Source organism: Nelusetta ayraudi, unplaced genomic scaffold (genome assembly GCF_046127955.1).
Source record: "Nelusetta ayraudi isolate G7.1 ecotype Tasmania unplaced genomic scaffold, CSIRO-AGI_Nayr_v1 ptg000018l, whole genome shotgun sequence".
Taxonomy (NCBI): Eukaryota; Metazoa; Chordata; class Actinopteri; order Tetraodontiformes; family Monacanthidae; genus Nelusetta; species Nelusetta ayraudi.
The window spans coordinates 8,595,940-8,615,240 of NW_027466068.1; positions in this window are offsets into that span (position 1 = coordinate 8,595,940).

The following is a 19,301-nucleotide window of genomic DNA, read 5'->3' on the forward strand; positions in this document are numbered from 1 at the left end:
CACTGCGCATAACTCAGCGAGAGAAGCACAATAGAGCAATAAAAAATGACATCCCACTGTCTGAATGAGTTTTTATGTTAAATTGAGAATTCAACTATTTCCTTATGGGGGGACCTACAATGTACTCAGGAACAACAGGAGAGATGTTTCCCTCATGTATTTCAGCAGAAAATAACAATTCCACTCAAGTTCACCCTTTCTGCTCCCACTGCGCATAACTCAGCGAGAGAAGCACAATAGAGCAATAAAAAATGACATGCCACTGTCTGAATGAGTTTTCATGTTAAATTGAGTATTCAACTATTTCCTTATGGGGGAACCTACAATGTACTGAGGAACAACAGGAGAGATGTTTCCCTCATGTATTTCAGCAGAAAATAACAATTCCACTCAAGTTCACCCTTTCTGCTCACACTGCGCATAACTCAGCGAGAGAAGCACAATAGAGCAATAAAAAATGACATCCCACTGTCTGAATGAGTTTTCATGTTAAATTGAGAATTCAACTATTTCCTTATGGGGGGACCTACAATGTACTCAGGAACAACAGGAGAGATGTTTCCCTCATGTATTTCAGCAGAAAATAACAATTCCACTCAAGTTCACCCTTTCTGCTCACACTGCGCATAACTCAGCGAGAGAAGCACAATAGAGCAATAAAAAATGACATCCCACTGTCTGAATGAGTTTTCATGTTAAATTGAGAATTCAACTATTTCCTTATGGGGGAACCTACAATGTACTGAGGAACAACAGGAGAGATGTTTCCCTCATGTATTTCAGCAGAAAATAACAATTCCACTCAAGTTCACCCTTTCTGCTCACACTGCGCATAACTCAGCGAGAGAAGCACAATAGAGCAATAAAAAATGACATCCCACTGTCTGAATGAGTTTTTATGTTAAATTGAGAATTCAACTATTTCCTTATGGGGGAACCTACAATGTACTGAGGAACAACAGGAGAGATGTTTCCCTCATGCATTTCAGCAGAAAATAACAATTCCACTCAAGTTCACCCTTTCTGCTCACACTGCGCATAAGTCAGCGAGAGAAGCACAATAGAGCAATAAAAAATGACATCCCACTGTCTGAATGAGTTTTCATGTTAAATTGAGAATTCAACTATTTCCTTATGGGGGGACCTACAATGTACTCAGGAACAACAGGAGAGATGTTTCCCTCATGTATTTCAGCAGAAAATAACAATTCCACTCAAGTTCACCCTTTCTGCTCACACTGCGCAAAACTCAGCGAGAGAAGCACAATAGAGCAATAAAAAATGACATCCCACTGTCTGAATGAGTTTTTATGTTAAATTGAGAATTCAACTATTTCCTTATGGGGGACCCTACAATGTACTGAGGAACAACAGGAGAGATGTTTCCCTCATGTATTTCACCAGAAAATAACACTTCCACTCAAGTTCACCCTTTCTGCTCACACTGCGCATAACTCAGCGAGAGAAGCACAATAGAGCAATAAAAAATGACATCCCACTGTCTGAATGAGTTTTTATGTTAAATTGAGAATTCAACTATTTCCTTATGGGGGGACCTACAATGTACTGAGGAACAACAGGAGAGATGTTTCCCTCATGTATTTCAGCAGAAAATAACAATTCCACTCAAGTTCACCCTTTCTGCTCACACTGCGCATAACTCAGCGAGAGAAGCACAATAGAGCAATAAAAAATGACATCCCACTGTCTGAATGAGTTTTCATGTTAAATTGAGAATTCAACTATTTCCTTATGGGGGGACCTACAATGTACTCAGGAACAACAGGAGAGATGTTTCCCTCATGTATTTCAGCAGAAAATAACAATTCCACTCAAGTTCACCCTTTCTGCTCACACTGCGCATAACTCAGCGAGAGAAGCACAATAGAGCAATAAAAAATGACATCCCACTGTCTGAATGAGTTTTCATGTTAAATTGTAAAATCAACTATTTCCTTATGGGGGAACCTACAATGTACTGAGGAACAACAGGAGAGATGTTTCCCTCATGTATTTCAGCAGAAAATAACAATTCCACTCAAGTTCACCCTTTCTGCTCACACTGCGCATAACTCAGCGAGAGAAGCACAATAGAGCAATAAAAAATGACATCCCACTGTCTGAATGAGTTTTTATGTTAAATTGAGAATTCAACTATTTCCTTATGGGGGGACCTACAATGTACTGAGGAACAACAGGAGAGATGTTTCCCTCATGTATTTCAGCAGAAAATAACAATTCCACTCAAGTTCACCCTTTCTGCTCACACTGCGCATAACTCAGCGAGAGAAGCACAATAGAGCAATAAAAAATGACATCCCACTGTCTGAATGAGTTTTCATGTTAAATTGAGTATTCAACTATTTCCTTATGGGGGAACCTACAATGTACTGAGGAACAACAGGAGAGATGTTTCCCTCATGTATTTCAGCAGAAAATAACAATTCCACTCAAGTTCACCCTTTCTGCTCACACTGCGCATAACTCAGCGAGAGAAGCACAATAGAGCAATAAAAAATGACATCCCACTGTCTGAATGAGTTTTCATGTTAAATTGAGAATTCAACTATTTCCTTATGGGGGGACCTACAATGTACTCAGGAACAACAGGAGAGATGTTTCCCTCATGTATTTCAGCAGAAAATAACAATTCCACTCAAGTTCACCCTTTCTGCTCACACTGCGCATAACTCAGCGAGAGAAGCACAATAGAGCAATAAAAAATGACATCCCACTGTCTGAATGAGTTTTCATGTTAAATTGAGAATTCAACTATTTCCTTATGGGGGGACCTACAATGTACTCAGGAACAACAGGAGAGATGTTTCCCTCATGTATTTCAGCAGAAAATAACAATTCCACTCAAGTTCACCCTTTCTGCTCACACTGCGCATAAGTCAGCGAGAGAAGCACAATAGAGCAATAAAAAATGACATCCCACTGTCTGAATGAGTTTTCATGTTAAATTGAGAATTCAACTATTTCCTTATGGGGGAACCTACATTGTACTGAGGAACAACAGGAGAGATGTTTCCCTCATGCATTTCAGCAGAAAATAACAATTCCACTCAAGTTCACCCTTTCTGCTCACACTGCGCATAACTCAGCGAGAGAAGCACAATAGAGCAATAAAAAATGACATCCCACTGTCTGAATGAGTTTTCATGTTAAATTGAGTATTCAACTATTTCCTTATGGGGGAACCTACAATGTACTGAGGAACAACAGGAGAGATGTTTCCCTCATGTATTTCAGCAGAAAATAACAATTCCACTCAAGTTCACCCTTTCTGCTCACACTGCGCATAACTCAGCGAGAGAAGCACAATAGAGCAATAAAAAATGACATCCCACTGTCTGAATGAGTTTTTATGTTAAATTGAGAATTCAACTATTTCCTTATGGGGGAACCTACAATGTACTGAGGAACAACAGGAGAGATGTTTCCCTCATGTATTTCAGCAGAAAATAACAATTCCACTCAAGTTCACCCTTTCTGCTCACACTGCGCATAACTCAGCGAGAGAAGCACAATAGAGCAATAAAAAATGACATCCCACTGTCTGAATGAGTTTTCATGTTAAATTGAGTATTCAACTATTTCCTTATGGGGGAACCTACAATGTACTGAGGAACAACAGGAGAGATGTTTCCCTCATGTATTTCAGCAGAAAATAACAATTCCACTCAAGTTCACCCTTTCTGCTCGCACTGCGCATAACTCAGCGAGAGAAGCACAATAGAGCAATAAAAAATGACATCCCACTGTCTGAATGAGTTTTTATGTTAAATTGAGAATTCAACTATTTCCTTATGGGGGGACCTACAATGTACTCAGGAACAACAGGAGAGATGTTTCCCTCATGTATTTCAGCAGAAAATAACAATTCCACTCAAGTTCACCCTTTCTGCTCCCACTGCGCATAACTCAGCGAGAGAAGCACAATAGAGCAATAAAAAATGACATGCCACTGTCTGAATGAGTTTTCATGTTAAATTGAGTATTCAACTATTTCCTTATGGGGGAACCTACAATGTACTGAGGAACAACAGGAGAGATGTTTCCCTCATGTATTTCAGCAGAAAATAACAATTCCACTCAAGTTCACCCTTTCTGCTCACACTGCGCATAACTCAGCGAGAGAAGCACAATAGAGCAATAAAAAATGACATCCCACTGTCTGAATGAGTTTTCATGTTAAATTGAGAATTCAACTATTTCCTTATGGGGGGACCTACAATGTACTCAGGAACAACAGGAGAGATGTTTCCCTCATGTATTTCAGCAGAAAATAACAATTCCACTCAAGTTCACCCTTTCTGCTCACACTGCGCATAACTCAGCGAGAGAAGCACAATAGAGCAATAAAAAATGACATCCCACTGTCTGAATGAGTTTTCATGTTAAATTGAGAATTCAACTATTTCCTTATGGGGGGACCTACAATGTACTCAGGAACAACAGGAGAGATGTTTCCCTCATGTATTTCAGCAGAAAATAACAATTCCACTCAAGTTCACCCTTTCTGCTCACACTGCGCATAACTCAGCGAGAGAAGCACAATAGAGCAATAAAAAATGACATCCCACTGTCTGAATGAGTTTTCATGTTAAATTGAGAATTCAACTATTTCCTTATGGGGGAACCTACATTGTACTGAGGAACAACAGGAGAGATGTTTCCCTCATGCATTTCAGCAGAAAATAACAATTCCACTCAAGTTCACCCTTTCTGCTCACACTGCGCATAACTCAGCGAGAGAAGCACAATAGAGCAATAAAAAATGACATCCCACTGTCTGAATGAGTTTTCATGTTAAATTGAGTATTCAACTATTTCCTTATGGGGGAACCTACAATGTACTGAGGAACAACAGGAGAGATGTTTCCCTCATGTATTTCAGCAGAAAATAACAATTCCACTCAAGTTCACCCTTTCTGCTCACACTGCGCATAACTCAGCGAGAGAAGCACAATAGAGCAATAAAAAATGACATCCCACTGTCTGAATGAGTTTTTATGTTAAATTGAGAATTCAACTATTTCCTTATGGGGGAACCTACAATGTACTGAGGAACAACAGGAGAGATGTTTCCCTCATGTATTTCAGCAGAAAATAACAATTCCACTCAAGTTCACCCTTTCTGCTCACACTGCGCATAACTCAGCGAGAGAAGCACAATAGAGCAATAAAAAATGACATCCCACTGTCTGAATGAGTTTTCATGTTAAATTGAGTATTCAACTATTTCCTTATGGGGGAACCTACAATGTACTGAGGAACAACAGGAGAGATGTTTCCCTCATGTATTTCAGCAGAAAATAACAATTCCACTCAAGTTCACCCTTTCTGCTCGCACTGCGCATAACTCAGCGAGAGAAGCACAATAGAGCAATAAAAAATGACATCCCACTGTCTGAATGAGTTTTTATGTTAAATTGAGAATTCAACTATTTCCTTATGGGGGGACCTACAATGTACTCAGGAACAACAGGAGAGATGTTTCCCTCATGTATTTCAGCAGAAAATAACAATTCCACTCAAGTTCACCCTTTCTGCTCCCACTGCGCATAACTCAGCGAGAGAAGCACAATAGAGCAATAAAAAATGACATGCCACTGTCTGAATGAGTTTTCATGTTAAATTGAGTATTCAACTATTTCCTTATGGGGGAACCTACAATGTACTGAGGAACAACAGGAGAGATGTTTCCCTCATGTATTTCAGCAGAAAATAACAATTCCACTCAAGTTCACCCTTTCTGCTCACACTGCGCATAACTCAGCGAGAGAAGCACAATAGAGCAATAAAAAATGACATCCCACTGTCTGAATGAGTTTTCATGTTAAATTGAGAATTCAACTATTTCCTTATGGGGGGACCTACAATGTACTCAGGAACAACAGGAGAGATGTTTCCCTCATGTATTTCAGCAGAAAATAACAATTCCACTCAAGTTCACCCTTTCTGCTCACACTGCGCATAACTCAGCGAGAGAAGCACAATAGAGCAATAAAAAATGACATCCCACTGTCTGAATGAGTTTTCATGTTAAATTGAGAATTCAACTATTTCCTTATGGGGGAACCTACAATGTACTGAGGAACAACAGGAGAGATGTTTCCCTCATGTATTTCAGCAGAAAATAACAATTCCACTCAAGTTCACCCTTTCTGCTCACACTGCGCATAACTCAGCGAGAGAAGCACAATAGAGCAATAAAAAATGACATCCCACTGTCTGAATGAGTTTTTATGTTAAATTGAGAATTCAACTATTTCCTTATGGGGGAACCTACAATGTACTGAGGAACAACAGGAGAGATGTTTCCCTCATGCATTTCAGCAGAAAATAACAATTCCACTCAAGTTCACCCTTTCTGCTCACACTGCGCATAAGTCAGCGAGAGAAGCACAATAGAGCAATAAAAAATGACATCCCACTGTCTGAATGAGTTTTCATGTTAAATTGAGAATTCAACTATTTCCTTATGGGGGGACCTACAATGTACTCAGGAACAACAGGAGAGATGTTTCCCTCATGTATTTCAGCAGAAAATAACAATTCCACTCAAGTTCACCCTTTCTGCTCACACTGCGCAAAACTCAGCGAGAGAAGCACAATAGAGCAATAAAAAATGACATCCCACTGTCTGAATGAGTTTTTATGTTAAATTGAGAATTCAACTATTTCCTTATGGGGGACCCTACAATGTACTGAGGAACAACAGGAGAGATGTTTCCCTCATGTATTTCACCAGAAAATAACACTTCCACTCAAGTTCACCCTTTCTGCTCACACTGCGCATAACTCAGCGAGAGAAGCACAATAGAGCAATAAAAAATGACATCCCACTGTCTGAATGAGTTTTTATGTTAAATTGAGAATTCAACTATTTCCTTATGGGGGGACCTACAATGTACTGAGGAACAACAGGAGAGATGTTTCCCTCATGTATTTCAGCAGAAAATAACAATTCCACTCAAGTTCACCCTTTCTGCTCACACTGCGCATAACTCAGCGAGAGAAGCACAATAGAGCAATAAAAAATGACATCCCACTGTCTGAATGAGTTTTCATGTTAAATTGAGAATTCAACTATTTCCTTATGGGGGGACCTACAATGTACTCAGGAACAACAGGAGAGATGTTTCCCTCATGTATTTCAGCAGAAAATAACAATTCCACTCAAGTTCACCCTTTCTGCTCACACTGCGCATAACTCAGCGAGAGAAGCACAATAGAGCAATAAAAAATGACATCCCACTGTCTGAATGAGTTTTTATGTTAAATTGAGAATTCAACTATTTCCTTATGGGGGGACCTACAATGTACTCAGGAACAACAGGAGAGATGTTTCCCTCATGTATTTCAGCAGAAAATAACAATTCCACTCAAGTTCACCCTTTCTGCTCACACTGCGCATAACTCAGCGAGAGAAGCACAATAGAGCAATAAAAAATGACATCCCACTGTCTGAATGAGTTTTCATGTTAAATTGAGTATTCAACTATTTCCTTATGGGGGAACCTACAATGTACTGAGGAACAACAGGAGAGATGTTTCCCTCATGTATTTCAACAGAAAATAACAATTCCACTCAAGTTCACCCTTTCTGCTCACACTGCGCATAACTCAGCGAGAGAAGCACAATAGAGCAATAAAAAATGACATCCCACTGTCTGAATGAGTTTTCACCCCATCAGACTTGAATTGAATTAGGGTTAACGTTAAGGCTGAAACTAGGGTTAGGGTTAGGGTTAGCTGAAATTAGGGTTAGGGTTTCTGCGTTCCTCAAGTACTAGAAGACCCAAATTCGGCGTGTGCGCTTCTTTGGGGGCTCTTGATGAAAAAGCAAGTGGCCCCATGTCTCTAGGACAAAGTTGAAATGTCAACCCATAGACTTGCATTGAATGATGGTTAAGGATAAGGCTGAAAGTAGGGTTAGGGTAGGGATGGAGTTGTTATTCTCTGCTGGAATACATGAGGGAAACATCTCTCATGTTGTTCCTCAGTACATTTTAGGTTCCCCAACAAGGTTAAAGGTGAATTCTGAATTTAACATGAAAACTCATTCAGACGTCAGGATGTCATTCTTTATGGTGTTTATTGGCCTTATCTCAACAATTTGAGAGGTTGTTTTTTTTTTTTTTTTAAAGGAGCAGCAGTGATATCTGTGCTGACTTACTCTGAAAGAACTCTGTTTCTCCTGTTTCTGAGCTGAATGAAAGTCTCCATGCAAGACAACGGCTGCACACAGCTGCACACAGCTTTACACTTGAACACTCATTCATACACATGAGCCTGAAGGAATAAACAGAGGTCTGTCATCAGTCATGGCGTGAAAAAATATTTTCTGCTCCTCCTGTGTTCATAAAGAGTTTTTGTTTTATATCTTTTTTAATGTTCCCCAGTAAATTGAGTGTTATTCAAGCAGCAGAAGCAGCATCAGCAACGCCAGCAGCTGCTGAAGCACTTTAATTGGTTTGTAATCAGACTTACAAGTCTGTTTACAAACAACTTCAGACTTCAAAGCATTTGAACGGCTTTGATCATCAGACCTAAAAGTCTGTTTACAAACAACTTCAGACTTCAAAGTTTTTGAAAATGTGTGAACACGCATTCCATCACTTTGATGTCTGTTTTCTTCAAGCAGCAGCATTTTTTATTGAGCAAATTGTATTCTGAGTGGAATAACAGGTTGGATTTTTTTTTCTCTCTTGTTCCTCAGCTGAATCAAGACATCTATGAAAGTAAACAGTCGCATACAGATTTTGAAAAGAAAACTCATTCAACCACTTGGATTTCTTCTTTTATTGTGGTTATGGGCCTTATCTCAACAAGTTGAGATGTTGTCTTTTTTTTGAAGGAGCAGCTGTGATATCTGTGCTGACTTACTCTGAAAGAACTCTGTTTCTCCTGTTTCTGAGCTGAATGAAAGTCTCCATGCAAGACAACAGCTGCACAGAGCTGCACACAGCTTTACACTTGAACACTCATTCATACACATGAGCCTGGAGGAATAAACATAGCAAAACAAAGATTCAAATGAAACTGACAATACACCAGGTCAGTGTTCATCAAGCAACGGAATACGCACAGTGCCCCTCAATCTCAGACCAACAGAGAGTCGACTGTGAACGAGCGTCACCTGATATTCATCATACGGTCTGTGTCTCCACCCACAGGCGTAATGGTGCCACTGCACATCACCAAACGCATAAGAACAAATCAACCATGTAAATGAATCGACACCACTGAAACAAGAGAGAAATTTTTTCATCAATAACTGGAATAATTTTATTAAAAAAAAAAAAAAAAAAAAAAAAAAAAAAAAAAAAATATATATATATATATATATATATATATATATATATATATATATATATATATATATATATATATATATATTTCAATAGTTATCTGCTTTAATCAATGTGTGTGGGGGGAGTGGGGGCACTGAATTAGTGAATTCAGGAATTTGTGAAAGAAAACAAGTGCTTTATGCTCATTGCGAGCATAAAAGGTGAACTTGAATGGAATTGTTATTCTCTGCTGAAAAAAATGAGGAAAAAATCTTTCCTGTTGTTCCTCTATTGTCAGTCTCATTTGAATCTTTGTTTTGCATTGTTTATTCCTCCAGGCTGATGAGTATGAATGAGTGTTCAAGTGTAAAGCTGTGTGCAGCTCTGTGCAGCTGTTTTCTTGCATAGAGACTTTAATTCAGCTCAGAAACAGGAGAAAAAGAGTTATTTCAGAGTAAGTCAGCACAGATATCACTGCTGCTCCTTCAAAAAAAAGATTTCAACTATTTCCTTATGGGGGAACCTACAATGTAGTGAGGAACAACAGGAGAGATGTTTCCCTCATGCATTTCAGCAGAAAATAACAATTCCACTCAAGTTCACCCTTTCTGCTCACACTGCGCATAACTCAGCGAGAGAAGCACAATAGAGCAATAAAAAATGACATCCCACTGTCTGAATGAGTTTTCATGTTAAATTGAGAATTCAACTATTTCCTTATGGGGGGACCTACAATGTACTCAGGAACAACAGGAGAGATGTTTCCCTCATGTATTTCAGCAGAAAATAACACTTCCACTCAAGTTCACCCTTTCTGCTCACACTGCGCATAACTCAGCGAGAGAAGCACAATAGAGCAATAAAAAATGACATCCCACTGTCTGAATGAGTTTTCATGTTAAATTGAGAATTCAACTATTTCCTTATGGGGGGACCTACAATGTACTCAGGAACAACAGGAGAGATGTTTCCCTCATGTATTTCAGCAGAAAATAACAATTCCACTCAAGTTCACCCTTTCTGCTCACACTGCGCATAACTCAGCGAGAGAAGCACAATAGAGCAATAAAAAATGACATCCCACTGTCTGAATGAGTTTTCATGTTAAATTGAGAATTCAACTATTTCCTTATGGGGGGACCTACAATGTACTCAGGAACAACAGGAGAGATGTTTCCCTCATGTATTTCAGCAGAAAATAACAATTCCACTCAAGTTCACCCTTTCTGCTCACACTGCGCATAACTCAGCGAGAGAAGCACAATAGAGCAATAAAAAATGACATCCCACTGTCTGAATGAGTTTTCATGTTAAATTGAGAATTCAACTATTTCCTTATGGGGGAACCTACAATGTACTGAGGAACAACAGGAGAGATGTTTCCCTCATGCATTTCAGCAGAAAATAACAATTCCACTCAAGTTCACCCTTTCTGCTCACACTGCGCATAACTCAGCGAGAGAAGCACAATAGAGCAATAAAAAATGACATCCCACTGTCTGAATGAGTTTTCATGTTAAATTGAGTATTCAACTATTTCCTTATGGGGGAACCTACAATGTACTGAGGAACAACAGGAGAGATGTTTCCCTCATGTATTTCAGCAGAAAATAACAATTCCACTCAAGTTCACCCTTTCTGCTCACACTGCGCATAACTCAGCGAGAGAAGCACAATAGAGCAATAAAAAATGACATCCCACTGTCTGAATGAGTTTTTATGTTAAATTGAGAATTCAACTATTTCCTTATGGGGGAACCTACAATGTACTGAGGAACAACAGGAGAGATGTTTCCCTCATGTATTTCAGCAGAAAATAACAATTCCACTCAAGTTCACCCTTTCTGCTCACACTGCGCATAACTCAGCGAGAGAAGCACAATAGAGCAATAAAAAATGACATCCCACTGTCTGAATGAGTTTTCATGTTAAATTGAGTATTCAACTATTTCCTTATGGGGGAACCTACAATGTACTGAGGAACAACAGGAGAGATGTTTCCCTCATGTATTTCAGCAGAAAATAACAATTCCACTCAAGTTCACCCTTTCTGCTCGCGCTGCGCATAACTCAGCGAGAGAAGCACAATAGAGCAATAAAAAATGACATCCCACTGTCTGAATGAGTTTTTATGTTAAATTGAGAATTCAACTATTTCCTTATGGGGGGACCTACAATGTACTCAGGAACAACAGGACAGATGTTTCCCTCATGTATTTCAGCAGAAAATAACAATTCCACTCAAGTTCACCCTTTCTGCTCCCACTGCGCATAACTCAGCGAGAGAAGCACAATAGAGCAATAAAAAATGACATCCCACTGTCTGAATGAGTTTTCATGTTAAATTGAGTATTCAACTATTTCCTTATGGGGGAACCTACAATGTACTGAGGAACAACAGGAGAGATGTTTCCCTCATGTATTTCAGCAGAAAATAACAATTCCACTCAAGTTCACCCTTTCTGCTCACACTGCGCATAACTCAGCGAGAGAAGCACAATAGAGCAATAAAAAATGACATCCCACTGTCTGAATGAGTTTTTATGTTAAATTGAGAATTCAACTATTTCCTTATGGGGGGACCTACAATGTATTCAGGAATAACAGGAGAGATGTTTCCCTCATGTATTTCAGCAGAAAATAACAATTCCACTCAAGTTCATCCTTTCTGCTCACACTGCGCATAACTCAGCGAGAGAAGCACAATAGAGCAATAAAAAATGACATCCCACTGTGTGAATGAGTTTTCATGTTAAATTGAGAATTCAACTATTTCCTTATGGGGGAACCTACAATGTACTGAGGAACAACAGGAGAGATGTTTCCCTCATGTATTTCAGCAGAAAATAACAATTCCACTCAAGTTCACCCTTTCTGCTCACACTGCGCATAACTCAGCGAGAGAAGCACAATAGAGCAATAAAAAATGACATCCCACTGTCTGAATGAGTTTTCATGTTAAATTGAGTATTCAACTATTTCCTTATGGGGGAACCTACAATGTACTGAGGAACAACAGGAGAGATGTTTCCCTCATGTATTTCAACAAAAAATAACAATTCCACTCAAGTTCACCCTTTCTGCTCACACTGCGCATAAGTCAGCGAGAGAAGCACAATAGAGCAATAAAAAATGACATCCCACTGTCTGAATGAGTTTTCATGTTAAATTGTAAAATCAACTATTTCCTTATGGGGGACCCTACAATGTACTGAGGAACAACAGGAGAGATGTTTCCCTCATGTATTTCAGCAGAAAATAACAATTCCACTCAAGTTCACCCTTTCTGCTCACACTGCGCATAACTCAGCGAGAGAAGCACAATAGAGCAATAAAAAATGACATCCCACTGTCTGAATGAGTTTTCATGTTAAATTGAGTATTCAACTATTTCCTTATGGGGGAACCTACAATGTACTGAGGAACAACAGGAGAGATGTTTCCCTCATGTATTTCAGCAGAAAATAACAATTCCACTCAAGTTCACCCTTTCTGCTCACACTGCGCATAACTCAGCGAGAGAAGCACAATAGAGCAATAAAAAATGACATCCCACTGTCTGAATGAGTTTTTATGTTAAATTGAGAATTCAACTATTTCCTTATGGGGGAACCTACAATGTACTGAGGAACAACAGGAGAGATGTTTCCCTCATGTATTTCAGCAGAAAATAACAATTCCACTCAAGTTCACCCTTTCTGCTCACACTGCGCATAACTCAGCGAGAGAAGCACAATAGAGCAATAAAAAATTACATCCCACTGTCTGAATGAGTTTTCATGTTAAATTGAGTATTCAACTATTTCCTTATGGGGGAACCTACAATGTACTGAGGAACAACAGGAGAGATGTTTCCCTCATGTATTTCAGCAGAAAATAACAATTCCACTCAAGTTCACCCTTTCTGCTCGCGCTGCGCATAACTCAGCGAGAGAAGCACAATAGAGCAATAAAAAATGACATCCCACTGTCTGAATGAGTTTTTATGTTAAATTGAGAATTCAACTATTTCCTTATGGGGGGACATACAATGTACTCAGGAACAACAGGACAGATGTTTCCCTCATGTATTTCAGCAGAAAATAAAAATTCCACTCAAGTTCACCCTTTCTGCTCCCACTGCGCATAACTCAGCGAGAGAAGCACAATAGAGCAATAAAAAATGACATCCCACTGTCTGAATGAGTTTTCATGTTAAATTGAGTATTCAACTATTTCCTTATGGGGGAACCTACAATGTACTGAGGAACAACAGGAGAGATGTTTCCCTCATGTATTTCAGCAGAAAATAACAATTCCACTCAAGTTCACCCTTTCTGCTCACACTGCGCATAACTCAGCGAGAGAAGCACAATAGAGCAATAAAAAATGACATCCCACTGTCTGAATGAGTTTTCATGTTAAATTGAGTATTCAACTATTTCCTCATGGGGGAACCTACAATGTACTGAGGAACAACAGGAGAGATGTTTCCCTCATGTATTTCAGCAGAAAATAACAATTCCACTCAAGTTCACCCTTTCTGCTCACACTGCGCATAACTCAGCGAGAGAAGCACAATAGAGCAATAAAAAATGACATCCCATTGTCTGAATGAGTTTTTATGTTAAATTGAGAATTCAACTATTTCCTTATGGGGGGACCTACAATGTATTCAGGAATAACAGGAGAGATGTTTCCCTCATGTATTTCAGCAGAAAATAACAATTCCACTCAAGTTCATCCTTTCTGCTCACACTGCGCATAACTCAGCGAGAGAAGCACAATAGAGCAATAAAAAATGACATCCCACTGTGTGAATGAGTTTTCATGTTAAATTGAGAATTCAACTATTTCCTTATGGGGGAACCTACAATGTACTGAGGAACAACAGGAGAGATGTTTCCCTCATGTATTTCAGCAGAAAATAACAATTCCACTCAAGTTCACCCTTTCTGCTCACACTGCGCATAACTCAGCGAGAGAAGCACAATAGAGCAATAAAAAATGACATCCCACTGTCTGAATGAGTTTTCATGTTAAATTGTAAAATCAACTATTTCCTTATGGGGGACCCTACAATGTACTGAGGAACAACAGGAGAGATGTTTCCCTCATGTATTTCAGCAGAAAATAACAATTCCACTCAAGTTGACCCTTTCTGCTCACACTGCGCATAACTCAGCGAGAGAAGCACAATAGAGCAATAAAAAATGACATCCCACTGTCTGAATGAGTTTTCATGTTAAATTGAGAATTCAACTATTTCCTTGTGGGGGAACCTACAATGTACTAAGGAACAACAGGAGAGATGTTTCCCTCATGTATTTCAGCAGAAAATAACAATTCCACTCAAGTTCACCCTTTCTGCTCACACTGCGCATAACTCAGCGAAAGAAGCACAATAGAGCAATAAAAAATGACATCCCACTGTCTGAATGAGTTTTCACCCCATCAGACTTGAATTGAATTAGGGTTAACGATAAGGCTGAAACTAGGGTTAGGGTTAGGGTTAGCTGAAATTAGGGTTAGGGTTTCTGCGTTCCTCAAGTACTAGAAGCCCCAAATTTGGCGTGGGCGCTTCTTTGGGGCTCTTGATGAAATAACAAGTGGCATGTCTCTAGGACAAAGTTGAAATTTCACCCCATAGACTTGCATTGAATGAGGGTTAAGGATAAGGCTGAAAGTAGGGTTCGGGTAGGGATGGAATTGTTATTCTCTGTTGGAATACATGAGGGAAACATCTCTCATGTTGTTCCTCAGTACATTGTAGGTTCCCCAATAAGGAAACAGGTGAATTCTGAATTTAACATGAAAACTCATTCAGACGTCAGGATGTCATTTTTTATTGTGTTTATTGGCCTTATCTCAACGATTTGAGAGGTTGTTTTTTTTTTTTTTTTTTAAAGGAGCAGCAGTGATATCTGTGCTGACTTACTCTGAATGAACTTTGTGTCTCCTGTTTCTGATCTGAATTAAAGTCTCTATGCAAAAAACAGCTGCAAAGAGCTCTGCACAGCTTTACATTTGAACACTCATTCATACACATGAGCCTGAAGGAATAAACAGAGGTCTGTCATCAGTCATGGCGTGAAAAAATATTTTCTGCTCCTCCTGTGTTCATAAAGAGTTTTTTTTATATATCTTTTTTAGTGTTCCCCAGTAAATTGAGTGTTATTCAAGCAGCAGAAGCAGCATCAGCAACGCCAGCAGCTGCAGAAGCGCTTTAATTGTTTTGTAATCAGACTTACAAGTCTGTTTACAAACAACTTCAGACTTCAAAGCGTTTGAACGGCTTTGATCATCAGACCTAAAAGTCTCTTTACAAACAACTTCAGACTTCAAAGCGTTTGAATGGCTTTGATCATCAGACCTAAAAGTTTCTTTACAAACAACTTCAGACTTCAAAGTTTTTGAAAATGTTTGAACACGCATTCCATCACTTTGATGTCTGTTTTCTTCAAGCAGCAGCATTTTTTATTGAGCAAATTGTATTCTGTGTGGAATAACAGGTTGGATTTTTTTTTCTCTCTTGTTCCTCAGCTTAATCAAGACATCTATGAAAGTAAACAGTCGCATACAGATTTTGAAAAGAAAACTCATTCAACCACTTGGATTTCTTTTTTTATTATGGTTATGGGCCTTATCTCAACAAGTTGAGATGTTGTCTTTTTTTTTGAAGGAGCAGCTGTGATATCTGTGCTGACTTACTCTGAATGAACTCTGTTTCTCCTGTTTCTGAGCAGAATGAAAGTCTCCATGCAAGACAACAGCTGCACAGAGCTGCACACAGCTTTACACTTGAACACTAATTCATACACATGAGCCTGAAGGAATAAACATAGCAAAACAAAGATTCAAATGAGACTGACAATACACCAGGTCAGTGTTCATCAAGCAACGGAATACGCACAGTGCCCCTCAATCTCAGACCAACAGAGAGTCGACTGTGTTCAATCGTCACCTGATATTCATCACACGGTCTGTGTCTCCACCCAGAGGCGTAATGGTGCCACTGCACATCACCAAACGCATTAGAACAAATCAACAATGCAAATGAATTGACACCACTGAAACAAGAGAGAAATTGTTTCATCAATAACTGGAATAATTTTATTAAAAAACAACAACAAAAAGATGTCAAAAATTATCTGCTTTAAACAGTGTGTGTGGGGGGAGTGGGGGCACTGAATTAGTGAATTCAGGAATTTGTGAAAGAAAACAAGTGACAAATACACCAGGTCAGTGTACATTAAGCAACGGAATACGCACAGTGCCCCTCCCTCTCAGACCAACAGAGGTCTGTCATCAGTCATGGCGTGAAAAAATATTTTCTGCTCCTCCGGTGATCATAAAGATTTTTTTTTATATCTTTTTTAGTGTTCCCCAGTAAATTGAGTGTTATTCAAGCAGCAGAAGCAGCATCAGCAACGCCAGCAACTGCAGAAGAACTTTAATTGGTTTGTAATCAGACTTACAAGTCTGTTTACAAACAACTTCAGACTTCAAAGCGTTTGAATGGCTTTGATCATCAGACCTAAAAGTTTCTTTACAAACAACTTCAGACTTCAAAGTTTTTGAAAATGTTTGAACACGCATTCCATCACTTTGATGTCTGTTTTCTTCAAGCAGCAGCATTTTTTATTGAGCAAATTGTATTCTGTGTGGAATAACAGGTTGGATTTTTTTTTCTCTCTTGTTCCTCAGCTGAATCAAGACATCTATGAAAGTAAACAGTCGCATACAGATTTTGAAAAGAAAACTCATTCAACCACTTGGATTTCTTTTTTTATTGTGGTTATGGGCCTTATCTCAACAAGTTGAGATGTTGTCTTTTTTTTTGAAGGAGCAGCTGTGATATCTGTGCTGACTTACTCTGAATGAACTCTGTTTCTTCTGTTTCTGAGCTGAATGAATGTCTCCATGCAAGACAACAGCTGCACAGAGCTGCACACAGCTTTGCACTTGAACACTCATTCATACACATGAGCCTGAAGGAATAAACATAGCAAAACAAAGATTCAAATGAAACTGACAATACACCAGGTCAGTGTACATTCAGCAACGGAATAGGCACAGTGCCCCTCCCTCTCAGACCAACAGAGGTCTGTCATCAGTCATGGCGTGAAAAAATATTTTCTATCCTTCTGTGTTCATAAAGAGTTTTTTTTTAAATCTTTTTTAGTGTTCCCCAGTAAATTGAGTGTTATTCGAGCAGCAGAAGCAGCATCAGCAACGCCAGCAGCTGCAGAAGCACTTTAATTGGTTTGTAATCAGACTTACAAGTCTGTTTACAAACAACTTCAGACTTCAAAGCGTTTGAACGGCTTTGATCATCAGACCTAAAAGTCTTTTTACAAACAACTTCAGACTTCAAAGTTTTTGAAAATGTTTGAACACGCATTCCATCACTTTGATGTCTGTTTTCTTCAAGCAGCAGCATTTTTTATTGAGCAAATTGTATTCTGTGTGGAATAACAGCTTGGATTTTTTTTTCTCTCTTGTTCCTCAGCTGAATCAAGACATCTATGAAAGTAAACAGTCGCATACAGATTTTGAAAAGAAAACTCATTCAACCACTTGGATTTCTTTTTTTATTGTGGTTATGGGCCTTATCTCAACAAGTTGAGATGTTGTCTTTTTTTTTGAAGGAGCAGCTGTGATATCTGTGCTGACTTACTCTGAATGAACTCTGTTTCTCCTATTTCTGAGCTGAATGAAAGTCTCCATGCAAGACAACAGCTGCACAGAGCTGCACACAGCTTTGCACTTGAACACTCATTCATACACATGAGCCTAAAGGAATAAACATAGAAAAACAAAGATTCAAATGAAACTGACAATACACCAGGTCAGTGTACATTAAGCAACGGAATACGCACAGTACCCCTCCCTCTCAGACCAACAGAGGTCTGTCATCAGTCATGGCGTGAAAAAATATTTTCTGCTCCTCCTCTGTTCATAAAGAGTTTTTTTTTATATCTTTTTTAGTGTTCCCCAGTAAATTGAGTGTTATTCAAGCAGCAGAAGCAGCATCAGCAACGCCAGCAGCTGCAGAAGCACTTTAATTGTTTTGTAATCAGACTTACAAGTCTGTTTACAAACAACTTCAGACTTCAAAGCGTTTGAACGGCTTTGAACATCAGACCTAAAAGTCTCTTTACAAACAACTTCAGACTTCAAAGCGTTTGAATGGCTTTGATCATCAGACCTAAAAGTTTCTTTACAAACAACTTCAGACTTCAAAGTTTTTGAAAATGTTTGAACACGCATTCCATCACTTTGATGTCTGTTTTCTTCAAGCAGCAGCATTTTTTATTGAGCAAATTGTATTCTGTGTGGAATAACAGGTTGGATTTTTTTTTTCTCTCTTGTTCCTCAGCTTAATCAAGACATCTATGAAAGTAAACAGTCGCATACAGATTTTGAAAAGAAAACTCATTCAACCACTTGGATTTCTTTTTTTATCGTGGTTATGGGCCTTATCTCAACAAGTTGAGATGTTGTCTTTTTTTTTGAAGGAGCAGCTGTGATATCTGTGCTGACTTATTCTGAATGAACTCTGTTTCTCCTGTTTCTGAGCTGAATGAAAGTCTCCATGCAAGACAACAGCTGCACAGAGCTGCACACAGCTTTACACTTGAACACTCATTCATACACATGAGCCTGAAGGAATAAAAATAGCAAAACAAAGATTCAAATGAAACTGACAATACACTAGGTCAGTGTACATTAAGCAACAGAATACGCACAGTGCCCCTCCCTCTCAGACCAACAGAGGTCTGTTATCAGTCATGGCGTGAAAAAATATTTTCTGCTCCTCCGGTGTTCATAAAGAGTTTTTTTTTTATATCTTTTTTCGTGTTCCCCAGTAAATTGAGTGTTATTCAAGCAGCAGAAGCAGCATCAGCAACGCCAGCAGCTGCAGAAGCACTTTAATTGGTTTGTAATCAGACTTACAAGTCTGTTTACAAACAACTTCAGACTTCAAAGCTTTTGAACGGCTTTGATCATCAG